Raw genomic sequence first — 12360 nt, 5'->3', positions numbered from 1 at the left:
GATAAAGGAGAAACTACAAAGAAAAGGTAAAAATCGTAAAACCAAACATCTAGATAATGAAGACAGAACGCAAAAAAAAAAAAAAAAAAAAAAAAAAAAAGATGATCCCTGGAATATATGACAACAACAAAATGCAGTAATGAAAGATAATAAAAAAATAATATTAAAAATGGCATTGCCAGATTCAGTCAACAAAGGGCAATAAAAAAAGTAGGTTACAATCCAGGTTGTGATGACTGTTGTTGGCTTTAGTATGAAAGTCTAAAAACGTCATTTGCACTCTGACAATATAGTCGTGGTTATGTAAATAAAAAAAATTACCCAAAAAATTATATCCCTTTTACTGTAAAACTGATTATACCGCTTCCGGGAAGTATTAATCATGAAAATGATCCGAAATTCGCGAGCGCTCTAATAACACCTTAATGTTGTGTGTATTTTTACTTTTGTTTTCTTAAGTTTTTCTGACTTATATCAGCATGATACCAACGAATGCCTATGGCTATCATTTTGCTGGCTGAGCTGAGCTTGACAAATATCAATAAAACACTTTACGTAACAATAACGTAATTTCCTGTATGACAAAGACAGTCCGTTGGCGATAAACTCGACGTTTAGACTTACCATCGTGCAGACACGGGTATAGTCGTTACCACTACTTGCCTAATATACACATTGGCCTTAATGTACATATTATGACTAATATAAGAACCTTAGTCCAAGCATTGGGGCAATACATATTATACCTACATGTTTAAAAACTCAATTAATGAAGAGAAAAATAATGCAATTTTAATAAATAATATTACATATCAGCTTTCATTCTAGTATGATGGAAGTTGTTTAAACAGATGCAGGCGGTTAAAATGTGAGCATTTTCCTTCAAACATTTTTGTGGTCAACTGTGTATTATCATGCACATAAGTACTGTATACTTTTATTCGAGTGTTGTTCACAAAGTAAAATACCATATATATATATATATATATATATATATATATATATATATATATATATATATATATATATATATATATATATTGGTTCCCCAGTGCAACCTTGCTTGTCTGTATTAAAATCTTGAATTTGGTCTTACTCTTGGATGTAGAACAAAAGGTACTTATGCTCATTGCACAAACAGCTTTAATTATGTTCAAAGATTTTATCTGCACACACAGATAATATATATATATATATATATATATATATATATATATATATATATATATATATATATTATAGATATATATGTGTGTGTGTGTGTGTGTGTGTGTGCGTGCGTAAATATGCAAGCCCCCAAAAAATATCCTTCTGAAGAATTAAAAGACGTTGGTGTGCAATGAACATGAAGTATCTTTGATTCTACATTCGCCAAAAGTAAGATCAAATTCCAGACTTAAATAAAGACAAGGCAAGGCACCACTGGAAACACAGAGGAAACTGAGAAATTCTAGATGGTAAAATGAAGCATGAAAACGAAAAATGACAAAAGAAAGTAGATACGACTTCTAGTTTAATTTAGTCGAAAGAAAAGGGTGTTTTCATTGAATGGAAAGTCGAAAAATTAAACAGCTCTCCAGCATATACGTTAAGATAATAATAAAGAAACGTCAGGAATAGGAATATAATTCAAATCAAAACCAGAATCATTTGATCATTGTAAGATAGCTGTCTTATAAAGACAAATTCAAGGAAAACTAATGAAAATATCGTGTGAAATCTTCAAGACAAAATCCAAGTAACAAAAATAAAAAAAAATAAAAAATGGGAACATAATTTCCAAATGCACTGTCTCACAAAACAAATAATTTCAATGGGAAATTACTTATATTATATATAGAAAAAAATTGTTAAATGAAATCCATCCACCTCCAAGCGACCAACGCAACAACCAGGAGACCTGGAAGCGACCACTTGGAAACACATAAATCCTATAGGTAACTTAGCGACCCTTCAAAAATAGATTGGCTCCTGAAGGTTTTATTTCTTCCCTCTAGATTGGCAAAGCTATAAGAGAGAGAGAGAGAGAGAGAGAGAGAGAGAGAGAGAGTGAGAGATTACTTTCGGGACCCTAGAGTTCCTTCCATTCCCATGAGTAAGCCTTTTGAGGGGGAAAAAGAATTACTCAGAAGTTCCAGAGAGAGAGAGAGAGAGAGAGAGAGAGAGAGAGAGAGAGAGAGAGAGAGAGAGAGAGAGAGAGAGATTGCTTAAAACCCAATAAAAGAAAGATAGGGGAAAACTGCATGAGAATTAACAGAATTGTTTATAATCTTTATGATACATGAAATGATGCATAATATATTTAAATATAGGAAATCACACACACACACACACACACACACACACACACAGAGAGAGAGAGAGAGAGAGAGAGAGAGAAAATTACTTACAACCTAATGCAAGAAAGATAGGGGAAAACTGCATAAGAATTAACACAATTGTTAATAATCTTTATTAACGCAAAATGATGGAGAGAGAGAGAGAGAGAGAGAGAGAGAGAGAGATTGCTTATAACCTAATACAAGAAAGATAGGAGAAAATTGCATAAGAATTAGCAGAATTGTTTATAATCTTCATTATACGTGAAATGATGTATAATATAAACATATATGAACAGAGAGAGAGAGAGAGAGAGAGAGAGAGAGAGAGAGAGAGAGAGAGAGAGAGAGAAAATTCGTTTTCCAAGAATTCTTATGTAAATATTATTAAGACTCATAAATCGGTTTGTTCCTGTTATCATCTGTATGTTCTAATAATGTTAAAAATCTGTTGAATCTTATACTTTCAGAAATGTCTGTTCCTAAATAGAATTTTTTTTTTTTAAAAGACTGCTTGTTTTGGATCTTCTAAAAGCCTATACCTTTACATCTAAACGTCTCTTCTTTAACTACAGTATGTCAATTCCTGCCTAAACTTCGACACTTCCCTCCGGTTCTAAACTTCTGAATGTTCTCTGTTACCAATCCTGTCTTCCCCGTGTATTTAAACATCACATCTACTTCCAGATGTCTAAATACCTCTCTGATTCTAAAAAATTCCTGTGACCTTAAATACCAGAAATTTTAGGAGCAACTAAACTTCTAAACGTGCATCTGTAACATGAAGTTAGCCTCTTCCTATAAGGATGTTCCTCAACTTCTAAACGTCCATCAAATCCTATTCGTGTTCGTAAACTTCTCAGATTCTGGCTGTGCATGAATTTATATACATGTCTGATCTTGGGATTCTTCTGTCCTATTTGCGTTTTGTGCTGAAATATATAGGGAATCTATTTTTAAACTATATTTTGCGACTGCTATGATTATAACACTAACACCAACAGACACACACACACACACACACACACATATATATATATATATATATATATATATATAATATATTATATATATATATATATATATATATATATATATATATATATATATAATATATATATATATATAAACATCTACATGTTTATATATATATATATATATATATATATATATATATACACATATATACACAAATATAATCGTAAATATAAACAAACATATATACACACTGTATAAGCTAAAGGCAGTGAAATCAACCCATATAAGAGAACAGCGCCTACAGAGGAGCGCGGCAGTTAAACAGCTGCTGCTGCTACTGCTTACGGGCGCCCTGCCTTGACGTTCGTTGGGTGGATTTAGAGACGGGGAGGAAAGGGCGGCGGAGGAGGCGGTATGGGCGGGCGGACGGGCGGCCTGACGGATGGGTGGTATCTGGTGGGCGGGTGGGTGGTGTGGCCTGTATTGAACAGGGTGACTCAGGGAGCAGCCTCATATTGATTATTTCAGCTCGCCACCACCACCACCACCGCCGCCGCCGCCGCCATACAATACTCCTCAACACAACATCCTCACACTCCTCCAACACGTTTTCCTCCTCCACCATCCTCAACAAGACTCGTTCTCATTTTCCCTTCCTCACCATCATCTTTCTTCACCATCCTTTTTTTTTTTTTTTTTGTCTACATTTTCCACCTGCATCATTATTCGTCTTTTCTTGTACCAACGGCATTCTTTGAAATTACACTTTTATCTCATCATTGCCCTGCTTTTCCTTAATCAGATTTCCATTCTTTCCTTCTCATCTTAAACCATATCCTTTTTCTGTTACTTCATTATAATCCTCCACCACAATTATTCTATTTTCTATACACCATTCTCCCTCATCATTAATACTTAAATTCTAACACTATCTCTTCCACAACTTTCTTCCCTTCATAACATTCTATAGCTCGCACGATTTTCAATTCATAACATTCTATAGCTCGTACGATTTATTCAACCATTTACTATAAAAACTATATCTCCAACAAATTTCCTCTTTCCTTTTTATACTCTATAATATCGACCATTCTTTCTTCCTATTTACCCTACATTATTTTATCTTCAGCATTTTTACTCACTCCCAATAACATCATACCTTAACACCAACATTTTCCTGTTCATTTATTTATTATAATACACCTCTCTCTCTCAAAACTCTCTCATCTCTCCTCTCTCTCTCTCTCTCTCTCTCTATGTATATATACTACACACACACACACACACACACACACATATATATATAATATATATATATATATATATATATATATAGTATATATATATATATAATATATATATATATATACTATAATATATATATATATATATATATATATATATATATATATATATATATGAATGTATCTCCATAATTTTTCCTCAATATTTTCTTAATATAATTATCTCCAATATTTTCCTGTGCATTTATTATAATACAGATACACTATTTTTTCTCTTAATTCTATATACATACATACACTACATACATACATACATACATACTATATATATATATATATATATATATATATATATATATATATATATAGATATATATATATATATATATGTATATATATTATATATATATATATATATATATATATATAAAATATCAATATAATCATCTCCAATATTTTCCAGTTTATTATTATAATACAACTACACTATTTTCTATTGAATTCTATTGTATATATATATATATTATATATATATATAGATATATATATATATACATATATATATATGTGTGTGTGAGTGTGTGTGTGTGTATGTGAATGCATCTCCATATTTTTTTCTCTATGTTTAACTTAATATGGAATTATCTCCAACATTTTCCTTCTAACCAATTTACCAAACTCTTTCATACTCCGCCATCACCACTTTCTCCCCTTTCCACATCATTCTGTGCCACCTCTCCCCTCTCATTCCTTCTCCACAACCTGTTCTCCTTCCGCCTTCCTCATTTCCTTATCTATCTTCTTTTTTTCTATATAACTTTTATGAATTTCATCACTGTAACAGACAAATAGTTTGACCACGAATCTACGTATATGAAATATTCACTAACGTTACCAAAATCATTAACATTACAGTTATCAACTTCATCACCACCGTCATCGATAACACATTCTTCATTACTATCATTACCATAAACTCCATCATTATCACCTACATTTAATAATGCTGGTGATAATGAACTCCAACAACATCATTAATAACAATACACAACTCATCATTATAAGTATTGACAAAATTACCATCAGCATTACCGCCCTCACATTCATCAACAAAATCATCATCCTTCTCAAACTCCAATACCTATTTTTCATTCTCATTGTACTCACAGGTTAGGGAAAATTTACAAAACAACTCGAAAGTCTAGTTGGTTACTAATCGTTCAAACCAAACCCCAGTTTCTGTTACTCTCTGGGTACTGAAACGAATTTGCATTCTAGCAGTCTATCTGTCAATCTATATACATATCTATTATCTATCTATTCACCTACACAACTGGTCAGTAATGCACTTTTGCTTATTGGGGCTCCAGTTCACGAATGAGACACACATGAGCTTATATTGATAGTGTTGGGCAAACAAACAGTTGGAAAGGTTTCTTATATATATATATATATATATATATATATATAATATATATATATATATATATATATACATATATATATATATAATACATATATATATATATATATATATATATATATATATATATATATACACCTATTACATTATGTATTAATATAAGTACGCATAAATACATACAACAAATACATGTATATAATTTTGAAAACTGCGTAATAATGTTTAATAAACAGAAACATATTACTAACAGACACACAATTATATATATATATATATATATATATATATATATATATATATATATATATATATATATATATGCAATACGCATAATTCCTTTACATTAGCCAGCCTATGAAGGGAACCTAAACCCAGAGGTGTAATATTCGTGGCTGTGGGCTTCGACATTGAACTATCGATCGTCTCTCCTTCTATCGATTTTCTTCTTAGGCGTCACGAGAGAAACTTTCTACTTTCTCTTACTCTTACTCTTCCTCCTCCTCCTCATTTCATCTATTCCAAAATCGACCGCGTCTCGTCGAGCGAAATTTTCGAAAAATGACATTACTGCAATGAGATTGTCGTACATGCCGGAGTCCATGAAATCCTGAGGATGATTGAAAACTGGGGAGTCATTTCAACGGTACGAGACAAGTTCGTCTGTGCTAATTAGCGCTATTCGTTGTGAGGAGTCCTCATCTGGACAGGGCTGAAGGGTTGGGTTGTTGGGGGGGGGGATGTATGGCGCATTGTTATAGCGTCTGGCGCGAGTGTCAAATCTGGATATTATTTCCTCACTTCCTTTTTCAGCTGAGAGAGAGAGAGAGAGAGAGAGAGAGAGAGAGAGAGAGAGAGAGAGAGAGAGAGACAGAGAGAGTGCCTTGGAATTGGTATAAAAGACCGATACATCATGATATACGAAGACATCATATCTAATTAGAATACTAATTCCATGTTAACTCGGTATAAAACATGGACAAATAATAACATACGAAAGTATAATTTGTATTTAGAACACAACTTTCATCTACAGGATACACTACCTCAGATCGATATTTAAACGAGCGACTGAACAGGACGAGTTCGCAGTCGATTTTAAACAATCACTTGGAGATAAGCAGGTCCTTACGTGGAATGTAAAACCACATAATCGAAATATCGATTCTTAAGCTATTGATTCACCCAACGCTAGGGGAATTCGATGTAGACGACACCTTGCATCATTATCAATTTAAAAGCGATGCCTATGTTCCAGTACAACAATAAAGACATATTAAACAATGACTACAACTTTTACAGAAAACCCATTTTGATATTAATAATTAACATAAGGGAAGGGCTGGCTTACTTAATTAAGCTTCGTGATAAATCTTAGATGAAAATCAATTATTTTGGTCTAACAATAAATGACAAAACCTAAGGCTGAAATTCAAATGAATATTATATTTGAATATCACAGCTGAACGTTAGGAAAAGTCTTAGTAGAATAACTCAGGCAAGTCTTATACTGGTTTAATGACTTAGTAACGTTTTGAATCCGTTAAGCTAGGATGGATAACAGAGCCCAGCCTTACACTGATCCTTAACTGAGTTAAAGGTTCGAGTAAAATTAACTGTGGTATGGATAACTAAGCTCAGCCATATACTGACACTCAACAACGAAGCTAAAGATTTGAATAAGTTCAACTGAATGAATAGGTGAGCCTAATCTTGCACCAAGTTAAAAGTTCGATTAAGTTAAAGTGGAATCATTAACTGATCTTAACCATTACACTGAATCTTGCTAACTGAGCTGAGAGGTTCAAGAAAGTTAAAGTATGACTATTAACTGATCCCAGCCTTACACTGAACCATAACCACCGACCTAGAGGTTCTAGTTATTTTGAATATAATGATTAACTGACCTTCACCTTTATGGCAAGTGTTTATAACATAGTTTTGATATGAAGCTCACTTTATAAGAATGTCTGAATTCTGCAAATTTATTAAAATAGAAAAAAAAACCTTAATTTGAATAGCTGGTTTCTTCTTGATAGTAAGCCATTCTTAGTAAGAACACACAAACTAACTTACAGACTTGATTTTACAACTACCATCTTCAGATTTTGCAGGAGTAAGCTTTGGGGTTTTCTAGAAATGAAATTCTAATTTGAAATAAATATATTAGTGCAACCACAGGATGAACAACAAAAACCACAATTTACCAATGTAGACACTCAATTACTGCTATCTTTAAGTAAATTACTCAGATAAACACAGAATTAATCAATTTTTTAAATTAATGATATAGCGAACATTTTTGCTACATTATCTGGAGAAACATCAGATGAATTTGGTTCATCCCCCTAAAATAACGATACTGAAATAATTTAATTACTGAAAGTAGTTAGGATACAATACCAGTTTAATGATCGACTGAAGTTTAATCCACCTTAGAAAGCTGAATGCAACAGTCAATTACCATGCAACGTAATCCTTAAGGAGTTAATTACCTATTTGGAAATAATTCCAAAGCGACAATTCAGATCACAGTTGCTCTAACCATTACTTAATTTCTCGTAATACGTCAATTGCTGTCTCAGTCAATTACATTAACTATCAAACAATACTCCGGATTACTCTTTATATCAATTACCAAATGATATTCTGCACCACTCTTGACATTAATTACAAAACGATACTTTGGATCACTCTTGACATAAATTAATGCAAGATGTTCTGGATCATTTTTTACATTAATTATCAAACGATACTCTGGATCACCCTTGACATTAATTACAAAACCATACTCGGGATCACTCTTCACATTAACTGCCAACTATACACTGGGTCTCTTCCAACATTAATCACCAAACGATAGGTACTCTGGATCACTCTTGACATTAATTACCAAAAGATATTCTGGATCACTCTTGACATTAATTATCAAATATGCCCAGGATCAATCGACATTAATTACCAAACGATACTCTGGATCATTCTTAACATTAATTACCAAACAATACTCTGGATCACCCTTGGCATTAATTACAAAACCATACTCTGGATCACTCTTGATATTAATTACCAGACGATACTCTGGACCACTCTTGACATTAATTATAAAACGATACTTTGGATCACTCTTGACATTAATTAACAAAAGATATTTTGGATTATTCTGGATCACTCGACATTAACTGCCAAACGATACTCTGGATCACTCTTGACATTAATTACCAAAAGATATTCTGGATCATTCTTGACATTAATTACCAAACGATACTCTGATCACTGTGGACATTGGTTGCAAAACAATACTCTGGATAACTCCTGATATTAATTACCAAATGATACTTTGGGTTACTCTTGACATTAATTACCAAACAATACTGTGGATCACTCTTGACATTAATCATATAACAATACTGACACTCTGCATCAATCGACATTAGTTACCAAACGGTACTCTGTATCACTCTTGACATTATTTGCAAAACGATACTTTGGATCACTTTTGACATCAATTACCAAAATATATTCTTGAACATTCTTGACATTAATCACCATACGATACTCTGATTACTCTGAACATTGATTGCCAAACGATATTTTGGATCGCTCTTGACATTAATCACCAAACGATACTCTGAATGACTCTTGACATTAATCACCAAACAATACTCCAATCACTCTAAACACTGATTGCCAAACAATACTCTGGATCAATCGACATTAATTACCAAACGATACCCTGGATCTCTTGACATCAATTAATAAACGATACTCTGGCTCATTCTTGACCTTAATTACCAAACATATACCCTGGATCAATCGACATTAATTACCAAACGATACTCAGGGTCAAACATAACAATTTCAAAACCATATTCTAGGTCACTCTACTTGACATTAACTACCAAACGATACTCTGAATCCAATTCGGAAAGAATATCACGATCAGTTTTAGAGGGAAGATGATCCAAATGAGCGCATGAAGTAAACTGACCTTTCAAAAACTTATTGAGGAAAACTTTGACGTGAAACATTTAGACGAAGATAACAGAAGCACGGTTTGATGTAGGAGTTAAAAACAAAGATAAGTGAAACGGATCAAGATAACTTAAGCATGACTGACATAAGAGTTGAAACCAATGTCTTAAAAGACATTAGAGAATCAATATTCGAAGTTAGTAGATATACAATCTTTAGTACTGACTGATACGTCTCTGTCTCTTTAGTGAAAAGATAGTTAATCACGTGCTATACTTTAATTACGAGTGGATAATTATTAAATGGGTGAATGTTTTATTGGGAAAATGGTTTCTGGGAATAGATTCAATGCTTGTCAAGGATCGAAGTTCATTCTCAGCTTGCTGGCTAAAATCTGAGGGACAATGAAGGCGAGTGGTTAAGGTAAAGTTTTATACATTAGCAGGATTTTGTTAAGTCCCAAACTGACTGCTGAAATATCGTTATTTTTCATTCCAATTTTAATCCTTCAATTTATGAAGAGTAAACGTTTAAAGTGCCAATATTGCCACACGACAAGCATACATGTTTCAATGCACAGTTCCCTGCAAAGAACTTTGCTTCTGTTAACGTGGACCATCTCAAAGAATTTCATATTCTGCCCAAGAATGGTTTCATTCTAAAGGACCGTTGAGCAAGAAAACAGCAGTTATCAACTTGGCAAAATATCTAATTGGTAGACTGAAAATTATTTTGTAGGATTTTATTTATTTATTTTTTACAATTCAATTTAATTCTAGATACAGACACTCCCACTGTTGAAATTGCAAGTACAATATTCTTAAAACTCTCAATTGTTGAACACTTGTTACCTTCATGTCTTTTGCTAACCATGAAAACCCTTTAGAAATATTCACCCTAACAAAACAGTGAACAAACTTTGATTAAAACTGTCTTAATCATAAGACCGAATTTTGTATATCAAGAAAAAAAATCTCTTAACGTCTTTCAACAAAATACAAAAATCAAACTAGCTCGTTTGAAAAAAAAAAACTATTCTGACAATAAACTACTATTCTCACAAAATAAGTGTTTCTTTAAGCCAACAACAATGAAGGATGACACAATCCGGATAAAGAAAAAAATAGACAAGTGAATAAAATGACACAAAACAAATCGCCGGAAAAAAAAGGTCACTTTTAAAAAACTGTTCTGGTAACAGGTGCCACCTAAATGAAATATAATAGCTACTCTGCAAAACTTTTCTCGACCGATAACTCACTCTTTAACTTTTCCCGTAGACACGAAAATCTCACACTTTAATTTGTTTGTAAGTCCACGAAATCTTTGCGGGTTTCCAAACTTCCAGTGACATTTTGAAGGCGTTGTCATTCACCTCTGGACTTTGGACGGTCTATCGCGATGGAATTTCTTGTTTGGTTTTCTTTATGCCGCTGTATTTTTCACACTAAAATGCAGCTTATCTGCCATACGGTGTCTGAATGTGCTTGTATTTGTTCCTGAGTACGGAAATGTGATATTATTTTCATACATTCTTAATCTTGGCATCATGATGTAAGTAGCAGGTAAGAATCATAAAAAAATGAGTTATCTAATATTCTTATATATTGTATGATATGGCACAGTACGCGATATATTAATAGAGTTTACAGCTATTTTTTCAGCGTATAATGACATCAGCAAGTGAAAAAGGAACAGCACTTTATAATCTTAGAGTACATTGAAATGATTATTACTCACAAAAAGGAACTTTATTCAACATTCTTAATTACTGCACAATTGAGCAGTCAGTAAAGTACACAGGATTTTAATTTAACTGCTAACGTTATTTCCTTATCAAATGTATACCGCAGCAAAGTATAGGAAGAGGACATGAAGATGCGGGTTTTACAGTATAGCTTACTGTAAAATGTAACAGAAAAATGTTATACAAGTTAAGTATAATATTTCGTGGCTCTTCTGTGCTGCATTGGATATTTATAAACCAAGACTATCAAGAGTGATAGCGTAACCTAACTATCGTGATCTAACCTCATCGTCACAGTGACGGAGAAAATAAAATGTTAACAAATGAATATTAGCCTAAATTTCTTGATACAAAGGAGATCAAATGAACAGTATTTGCATTCTAATTTTATCATGACAACCATTATAAAAACCAGAACAATTTTGTACTTTTCATAAAAGAAGAGATAATGAGAAGTATTAACTTATAAAGAAGTCCATAATGAAAATGGCGTTAAGGCACAGTTAAATAAATATTAGTAGATCATCACAAAGTACGCTGTTTTCAGGTTAAAGAGGATTTGTACATATATTACCTAGATATACGAAACGATTGTTAATAAGTACTCAGTATAAAATATTGCCCAATTTATTCCGCATGAAATCGCAAAAAAAGCATCTTGTTAAAAACACACACAAA

The sequence above is a fragment of the Macrobrachium nipponense genome, chromosome 29 (assembly GCF_015104395.2).
Source record: "Macrobrachium nipponense isolate FS-2020 chromosome 29, ASM1510439v2, whole genome shotgun sequence".
Lineage (NCBI taxonomy): Eukaryota > Metazoa > Arthropoda > Malacostraca > Decapoda > Palaemonidae > Macrobrachium > Macrobrachium nipponense.
The sequence above is the reverse complement of the archived record's forward strand: the minus strand, read 5'-3'. Positions refer to the sequence as shown.